The sequence below is a fragment of the Orycteropus afer genome, unplaced genomic scaffold (genome assembly GCF_000298275.1).
Source record: "Orycteropus afer afer isolate SDZICR_OR568_19922 unplaced genomic scaffold, OryAfe1.0 scaffold00046, whole genome shotgun sequence".
Lineage (NCBI taxonomy): Eukaryota > Metazoa > Chordata > Mammalia > Tubulidentata > Orycteropodidae > Orycteropus > Orycteropus afer.
Window position 1 is genome coordinate 15,007,092 of NW_006921633.1, and position 8,211 is coordinate 15,015,302.

General features: G+C 35.0%; 1 protein-coding gene across 1 annotated transcript in view; it reads left to right on the forward strand.

Annotated features, from left to right (window-relative positions):
- The window catches only part of EHBP1 (EH domain binding protein 1), a 612,350-nt gene that overhangs the window by 361,223 nt on the left and 242,916 nt on the right, over nt 1-8,211 (forward strand). The gene's annotated exons all lie outside the window — the stretch shown is intronic.

An 8,211-nucleotide genomic window follows, 5' to 3' on the forward strand; every position in this document is an offset into this window, starting at 1 on the left:
GCATAGTGGCTAAAGCACTTGACTGCTAACCAGAAGGCTGGCGGTTCAAACCCACCAGCCACTCCTCGGAAGGAAGATTGGGCAGTCCTACTTCCATAATGATACTGCCTCAGAAACCCAAGGAGGGGGGGGTCACTATGAGTCGGGGCCGACTCAACGGCACATAACAGCAACAACGATGTTACAAATAAAAGCATTTCACCTAACTGGCATATAGCAAAGTCTCATTAGTGACGAAGTGAGGCCAGGTTGTTTGGCATACCAGTACTGGGGTGGTGGGGTGGCTTCTCCTTGTATATAGCTCCTCCACTCTGAATCTAGTCTCATTCCATGTCTCTGGCTAGGAATCATAGTAGTGAGAGGAAATCGTACACATGAATAGCATGTAGCAGAAAGAAGTATATTGCCATTATATATGCTACATACTTCTAAGAAAAAAACGAATTTTTTTCTGAGTCTTTTTTTTTTTTTTCCCTCTGACCAACCAGTTTTGATTTGAACTCTTAAAGCTCAGTTAAGGACTGCTGAAGAAGTGAGACCTCTGTTTAATTAAATTCTGTTTGCTTAAAGTAAATGCAAGAATGATTAGCCACTGTTTACATCTTTTTGACTGCTCTTAAGAAATCTTCATGAGCTTTAAATAATTTTGCTACTGCCTGTCATGGTGAAAATGAGGTTTCAGCTTCAGGATTCAGTGTTAGAGCAAATCATTTCATAATCCATTTCTCCTTCTGCCTTTCCTTTTCCTTTCCTTCTTACTAGATTTCAATTTAGTAATTCTAATTAATGAGATTTTGTTTTGTTTATGAGGAGCTCTGATGGCATAGTGGTTAAGGCATTTGGCTGCTAACCAAAAAGCTGGCACTTTGAACTGACCAGCTATTCTGTGGGAGAACGATGAGACAGTATGCTTCCATAAAGATTTACATCTGTGGGAACTCTACGGGGCAGTTCTTATTCATGTCCTACAGGATTCTATGAGTTAGAATCGATCTAGTGGCAGTGGGTTTGATTTTGGTTATATTATGAAAAAATTTAAGATTTTAAAAGTTGCAATAAATCTTAGAGATAATCTAGTTCAACAGCTTCTTTTCATAGATTAAGACCAGAGAAGTTAAGTGATTTGAACAAAAACTTTAGTTAAATGGAGGTGGATTTGAAGCCAGAATTACTAACTTAGGTGTCTTATTTCGACTACATAGTTCTACTCAATTCCTTACTACATACATTCATCTTTATTGACTTTCAGAAATATTTTAAGACATCATTATCTGAGCATTTTATTTCAAAATCTAATAAGCAGTTTTTCTAAATTAAATTAAAGAATGGAGTAGCAGATGACAGACACATGGTTGGTCAAATTTTATGCTGTATTTCTATTAAGGAAAGGTTAACTAACCTGATTAAGACTCTTTAATCATGTATAGAACTAAGAAAAAAATATGGCAAGCAATATTTTTTAAAAAGTATATATGCCTATTGGAGTCCTTGGAATAACAACTTTCTATTGGTATAGTAGTTATTTTCTAGAAATGATTTATTAATTTTTATTGATTGAAAATGTACAACCTTAAGTAACAAAAGTATTGGGGAGGGATGTGCTGCAGTTGCTTAGATAGTTCTTTTTTTGCTTTTACAATTTCAATTCCCCTCTCATATTCATGGTTTTTTGTGCTTCAGTGATTTTTTTAGAAACTTATTAAATGTGTTTGTTAGCTTTTATGTGAAATAATCTTATCTTAAGCCTTCCTTTGATGCTTGTTCTATTATCTTCAAATCTTGCTCTGTAGTTTGTATAGTTTTGGTTCTGTAACTGGTGAATTTTCTTGAATCAATTTTTGCAATCCTCTTCATGAAAATAAAAATATAAAACTTATTTCCATTGATCAGTTTTGTCAATTTCTTAAGCATTTGAGACTTGATATTTGTTAATAAAAATTGAATAGATAAAACATTTCGCTCCCTCTTCTCCTGTGGTGAAAATAAAACACTTGACTTATATTATTACAAAGAGCCTGTTGTTGTTCGTATGTGCCGTCGAGTCAGACTCAACTTGTAGCGACCCCTCCTTGGGTTTCCGAGGTGGTGTCACTACGGAAGTAGATTGCCCAACCTTCCTTCCGAGGAGTGGCTAATGGGTTTGGACCGCCAGCCTTCTGGTTAGCAGTGAAGGACCTTCAGCACTATGCTACCAGAGCTCCCACAAGAAGCTTAGTGATGTTAAACTTGAATATTTTCTCGGTGTCAGAAAAGATACATAGTTACAGAGTCTCTTCTCTAGTGTAAACTATATTTAAATACATTTCAATATTATTTGTTAAGATTTTATAAATTTTTTACACTTTCAAATTGCTTTACCATAATGTATAGAATTTCAATCCAGAAATTTTTTATTTCATTTTAACTGTTTTTTGTACTAAATACATGTATTTGCATAATGTTCTCAAGATTCATTCATGCTATAACATGTATCAGGACTTCATTTCTCTTTATAGCTAGCCAAGTAGTATTCCATTGTACACTTTGTTTATCCATTAATCTGTTAATGGCCATTTGTTGTTGTTATGTGCCATTGAGTCGACCCCAACTCATAGCAATCCCTCCTTGGGCTGTGGAGGCAGTATCACTACAGAAGTAGTTTGCCCAACCTTCCTTCCAAGGAGTGGCTGGTGGGTTTGAACCACCAGCCTTCTGGTTAGCAGTCAAGTGCCTTAGGCACTATGCTACCAGAGCTCCTAATGGCCATTTAGGTTTTTTTTTTTTTTTTTTTTTCTCAATATAAAGACAAAACATTTGCCATTTCATTTCAACATATTTTACTTGTACACTTCAGGGACAGGACATTCATCATGTTATATAACCATCACCACTATCTGTTCCCACGTTTCCATGACCCTTAAGAGAAGAAGCTCGGCGCCCTCTAAGCAATGACTTCCTCTTTCTCCTTCCTTCCACCTTTGGTAACCACTAATAAACTTTGGTCTCTATAGATTTGCCTATTCTAGATATTCCATATAAGTGAGATCATATAATATTTGTCTTTTTGTGACAGATTTTTCACCCAGCTTTATTAAGACCAATTATCTTTAGAGTTGGCTGAGTAGTATTCCATTGCATATTACATATTGTTTATCCATTCCTGTATTAATGGACATTTAGGTTTCTTTTTCTTTTTTCAATATAAAGATGAAACAAGTTTTCTGAGCTGTCTAAAGTATAACTAAAAGAAATTTAACTTTAAAATTAAAAAGTCTTTAATATATATCTGGAAGCTCTGGTAGCATAGTACCTAAGGCATTTGACTGTTAACTGGAAGGCTGGCAGTTCAAATCCACCAGCCACTCTTCAGAAGGAAGGTTGAGCAATCTACTTCCATAGGGATACCACCTCAGAAACCCAAGGAGGGGTCGCTATGAGTCAGAGCCTACTCGACAGCAGTGTGTGTGTGTTAATATATATCAATGAGATATTCAATCATTTGAAATGTCACTTATGAAACAATTCTTTTTCTTGAGAATTCAACAATTTTCTGCCTTTCTCTCTTAGAATATTTTGTTAGAGGAGCATGGCACAATTAAAATTACATTTTAACTACACTGTGATTATTGGCTATGTGAAACTTTTTTTTCCATTTAGGAAAATATTTTTATAAGCAAAATCCATGATCAGATTTTGTATCATTTTATTTAAAATTCTAATTTAAAATTTAACTAACATAAATGACAAAAAAAGCAGGTACTAAGCAATTTATAAGTATTGTGGGAAGACATATCAGTGTAGTGATTTTTGTACGTGAGAGTTAGTGTGAAAGAATGCTTTTTTTAAAAAAATCAATTTGACCAATAAAATTTAGAAGAATTTTGTAGAACATGTTCTATAAACATAAGATATGATTTTATTGTAGTGCACTTGGCCTGAGAATGAGAAATCTTACATATTCCTTTGCATTATTAAATAGAGTATTAGTTGGACCCAACTTACATTGAAAAAATTAGACATCTCATTAAAAGCTCTGCAGATTTAAGGTTTTGTGGCATACAGCAACCTGCTCTTTGAAGACTTTGAGAAAACAAATATCATGAAGTGTACATGTAATTTTGGCAAAGTCCAGACTGAATTTTTAGATCTCTGTGTAACTAGTGAAAGACCATTTCAAAATTAAATCTATGTCATAGTCTTTATTCTTTTTTCCAGGGGTAGAGGGAATATGTAGCACAATGGTAATTATTCTTTCTTTATTTATTTATTTTAACTTTGTATTGTGATTTGAGTGAAAGTTTACCCAGCAAACTCATTTTCCATTCAACAGTTCATACATATTTTGTTTTTTGACATTGATTGGAATCCCCCTGATGTAGAAATTCTCTAACCACTTCTTCCCTCTGGATATTTTTCTCCTGTGCCCTTCTTACCTATGCATTCCTGCCTTCTTAGCTTTTTCCATGTACAAATTCTGTCCTTCTTATCTCTTCCATGGTTGACTGTTGTAACGAGGGTACCTTCCTAATATAATTGTTCACCTTGTAGGCTTGTCTGTTGTTTAGCTGAAAGTTGAGGCACGGGAGGGAGTTCATTTCCAGGCCCAGTGGGTGAGTAGGGGCCATACTTTTGGGGGTTTCACCAATCTCTGTTAGAGCAGTAAGCCTGTCTTTTTTATTATTTTGAGTTTTGTTCCATATTTTCCTCCCACTCTATCCAGGATCTCCAATTTTGAGACCTTTCTGAGTTGTTGGTAGTGGTAGCTGGGCATCATCTAGTTCTTCTGGTCTTTGTGCCATGTAGGTTGAGATTCCCATGGTGCACTAGTCCCTTGGAGTAATTGTTTCTATGTATCTTTGATTTTCTTCAATCTTATTTGCTCTAGATGAGGGGAGAGACCAATAGTTGCATCTTAGATGGCCACTTGCAAGCTTATAAGACCTCAGTCACTACTTGTCAAAGTAGAATGTAGAACAATGGTTTTATGTATTGTCTTATGCCACTTCAGCTTGATGTCCATCATCCCAAGCCTACAGGTCCATCCCAGCAATTCACACCTTCATATGATTGTGACTACGAACTTCTCATAACTTTGCCAATTAGGTCTATAATATATATGGACATTTTTCAAGCACATACAAATACATATTTAATAACACTGTCTGACAGACCTATATATGGTCATGGGTATTTTCCCATTCACCTACTCATACCTGATCATCTTGCCTGCCTGCCTAGATATCCACCCGTAGATTAATGTTTGTTGTTACAGATAATGCAGTATTGTATATATAATAGTATTTTTTACCTTTGTTGCCTGTACCTCTTGTGCACCTCTCTGTGTCTCCTGTTTTCTTAGTGATATTGTGCTGGTTACCCACTTTTGGTATATTGCTTATCCCTTCACCAAAATCAATACATGTCTCTTACCTTGCTAGCACTTTTCCCTCTCCTCCCCTCCCATCTCTGGTAACCAACAAAGAAAGTTTCCTTCCCTTTGTAAAACTTTTCTTGACTTTTTATAATAGTACACTCATAGAATATTTGCCCTTCTGTGATTGGCTTATCTCATTCAGCATAATGTCCTCAGAGTTCATCCTCATTATGAGGTGCTTCATGGATTCTTAATTATTCTTTAATGTTGCATATTATTCCATTGTTTGTATATACATAGTTTGCTTATACATCAACCTGCTGATGGGCACTTAGGTCGTTTCTATCTCTTTGCTGTTGTATGTAGTGCTGTGATGAACATGGGTGTGCATATATCTATTCATGTCTCACTGTCACTTCTTTATGACATATACCTAGTAATGAGATTGCTGTATTAAAGGATATTTCTATTTCTAACTTTGTAAGAAAACCTTTTAAGGAAACACCATACAATTTTCCACAGTGATTCTACCATTTTACAGTCCCACCAGCAGCAGTATATGAGATTACGGTCTTTTCACACCCTCCCCAGCATTTGTTATTTTCTGTCTTATTGAACTTTGTGGTTTTTTTTCATGGTGTTTTGGTTTGCATCTTTCTAATAACTAATGATCAAGAATATTTCTTCATGTGTTTCTTGGCCACCAGAATATCATCTTTGGCCTTGATCTCCTATGCCCATTTTTCAGTTGGACTGTTTGTCTTTTTGAGGTTGAAGTATTGAGATTTTCTATAAATTTTGGAGATAAGTCCCATGTTGAATGTCACTGACAAAGATTTTTTCTAATCTGTAGGTTCTCTTTTTACTCTTTTCGAGAAGTCTTTGATGCACATAAGAATTTTGTTTTTCCAACAACACCATGAAAAAAAAAACACATAATAAAATGACAGCAACCTATTCATACTTGTTGATAATTGCACTGAATGTCAATGGATGACATGCATCACTCAAAAGACAGAGAGTTTCAGACTAAATAAGAAAACATAACCCATCAATATGCTGTCTACAAGGGACATACGTTGGAGACAAAGACAAAAATAGACTAAAAATCAAAGGTTGGAAAAAGATCTATCAACCAAATGGCAACCAAAAGAGAGCAGGAGTGGCAATATTAATTTCTGATCAAATTGACTTTAAGACAAAAATCACCGTAAGAGACAAGGAAGGATGTTCTATAATGATTAAAGGATCAATTGAACAAGAAGATATAACCATAATAAATATCTATGGACCCAATGAAAGAGCTCCAAAATACATAAATCAGACTTTAACAGAATTGAAAAGTCAAACAGATGACTCCACAGTCATAGTAGGAGACTTTAATACACCGCTTTCAGTGAAACATAGAACAATTGGAAAGAGACTCAACAAAGACACAGAAGCTAAACAATACAGTCCACCAACTTGACCTTATAGACATCTACAGAGCACTTCACCCAACAACAGCACAATGTACATTCTTTTCCAGTGCACATGGAACATTTTCCATGATAGACCATATGTTAGGCCATAAGCAAGCCTTAATTAATTTAAAAATATTAAAATACTGCAAAGCATCTTCTCAGATCACAATGCTATCAAATTAGAAATCAACAATAGGAAGATCAATGGAAAAAGAGCAAGCACATGGAAACTGAACAACACCCTCCTTGAGAAAGACTGGGTAAGAGAAGAAATAAAAAATGAAATTCAGAAATTCCTTGTCTCAAATGAGAATGAAAACACAACATACCAAAATCTTTGAGACACAGCAAAAACAGTGGTCAGAGGCAAGTTTATAGCAATAAATGCACACGTCAAAAAAGAAGAAAGAGCCAAAATCAACACTTTAAACCAACATCTCCGACATTTAGAAAAAGAACAGCAAGAAAAGCCTACAATCACCAAAAGAAAGGGGATAATAAAGATTCAAGCAGAAATCAATGAAACAGAGAATAGAAAGACAATATAAAAAATCAAAAAGACTAGAAAAGATTAATAAAATTGACAAACCACTGGCAAATTTAACATAGGAAAAGAGGGAGAGAATACAAATAACACAAATAAGAAATGAAATGGGCGACATCACAGCAGAACCAACTAAACTAAAAAGGATATCAGGATACTATGAAGAACTGTACTCCAATAAATTTGAAAATCTAGAAGAAATGGGTAGATTTCTAGAAACACACTAATTACCTAAACTAACACAGACAGGTGGAAAAGTTGAACAGACCCATAACGAAAGAAGAAATTGAACAGGTCATAAAAAAATTACCAACAAAAACAGGTCCTGGCCCAGACATTTTCACTGGAGAATTCTACCAAACAGTCAGAGAAGAACTGACACTAATCCTAGTTAAACTGTTCCAAAACATAGAAAAGTACGGAATCCTCCCAAATTCATTTCATGAAGCAAGAATAACCTTGATACCCAAACCAGGCAAAGACATCACTCAAAAGGAAAACTAGACCCATATTTCTCATGAATATAAATACAAAAATCCTCAACAAAATCCTAGCCAATAGACTCCAACAAGATATCAAGAAAATCATTCATTATGACCAAGTGGGGTTCATATCAGGTATGCAAGGTTGATTCAACTTTAAAAAAAAATCAACGTCATCCACCACATAAATAAAACAAAGAAAAAGAACCACATGATCATATCAGTTGATGCAGAAAAGACATTCGATACAATCCAACACCCATTCCTGATCAAGATTCCCAGCAAAATAGGAATAGAAGGGACATTCCTCAACATAATAAAGGCCATCTATGCAAAACCAACAGCCAACATTATTCTCAATGGAGAGAG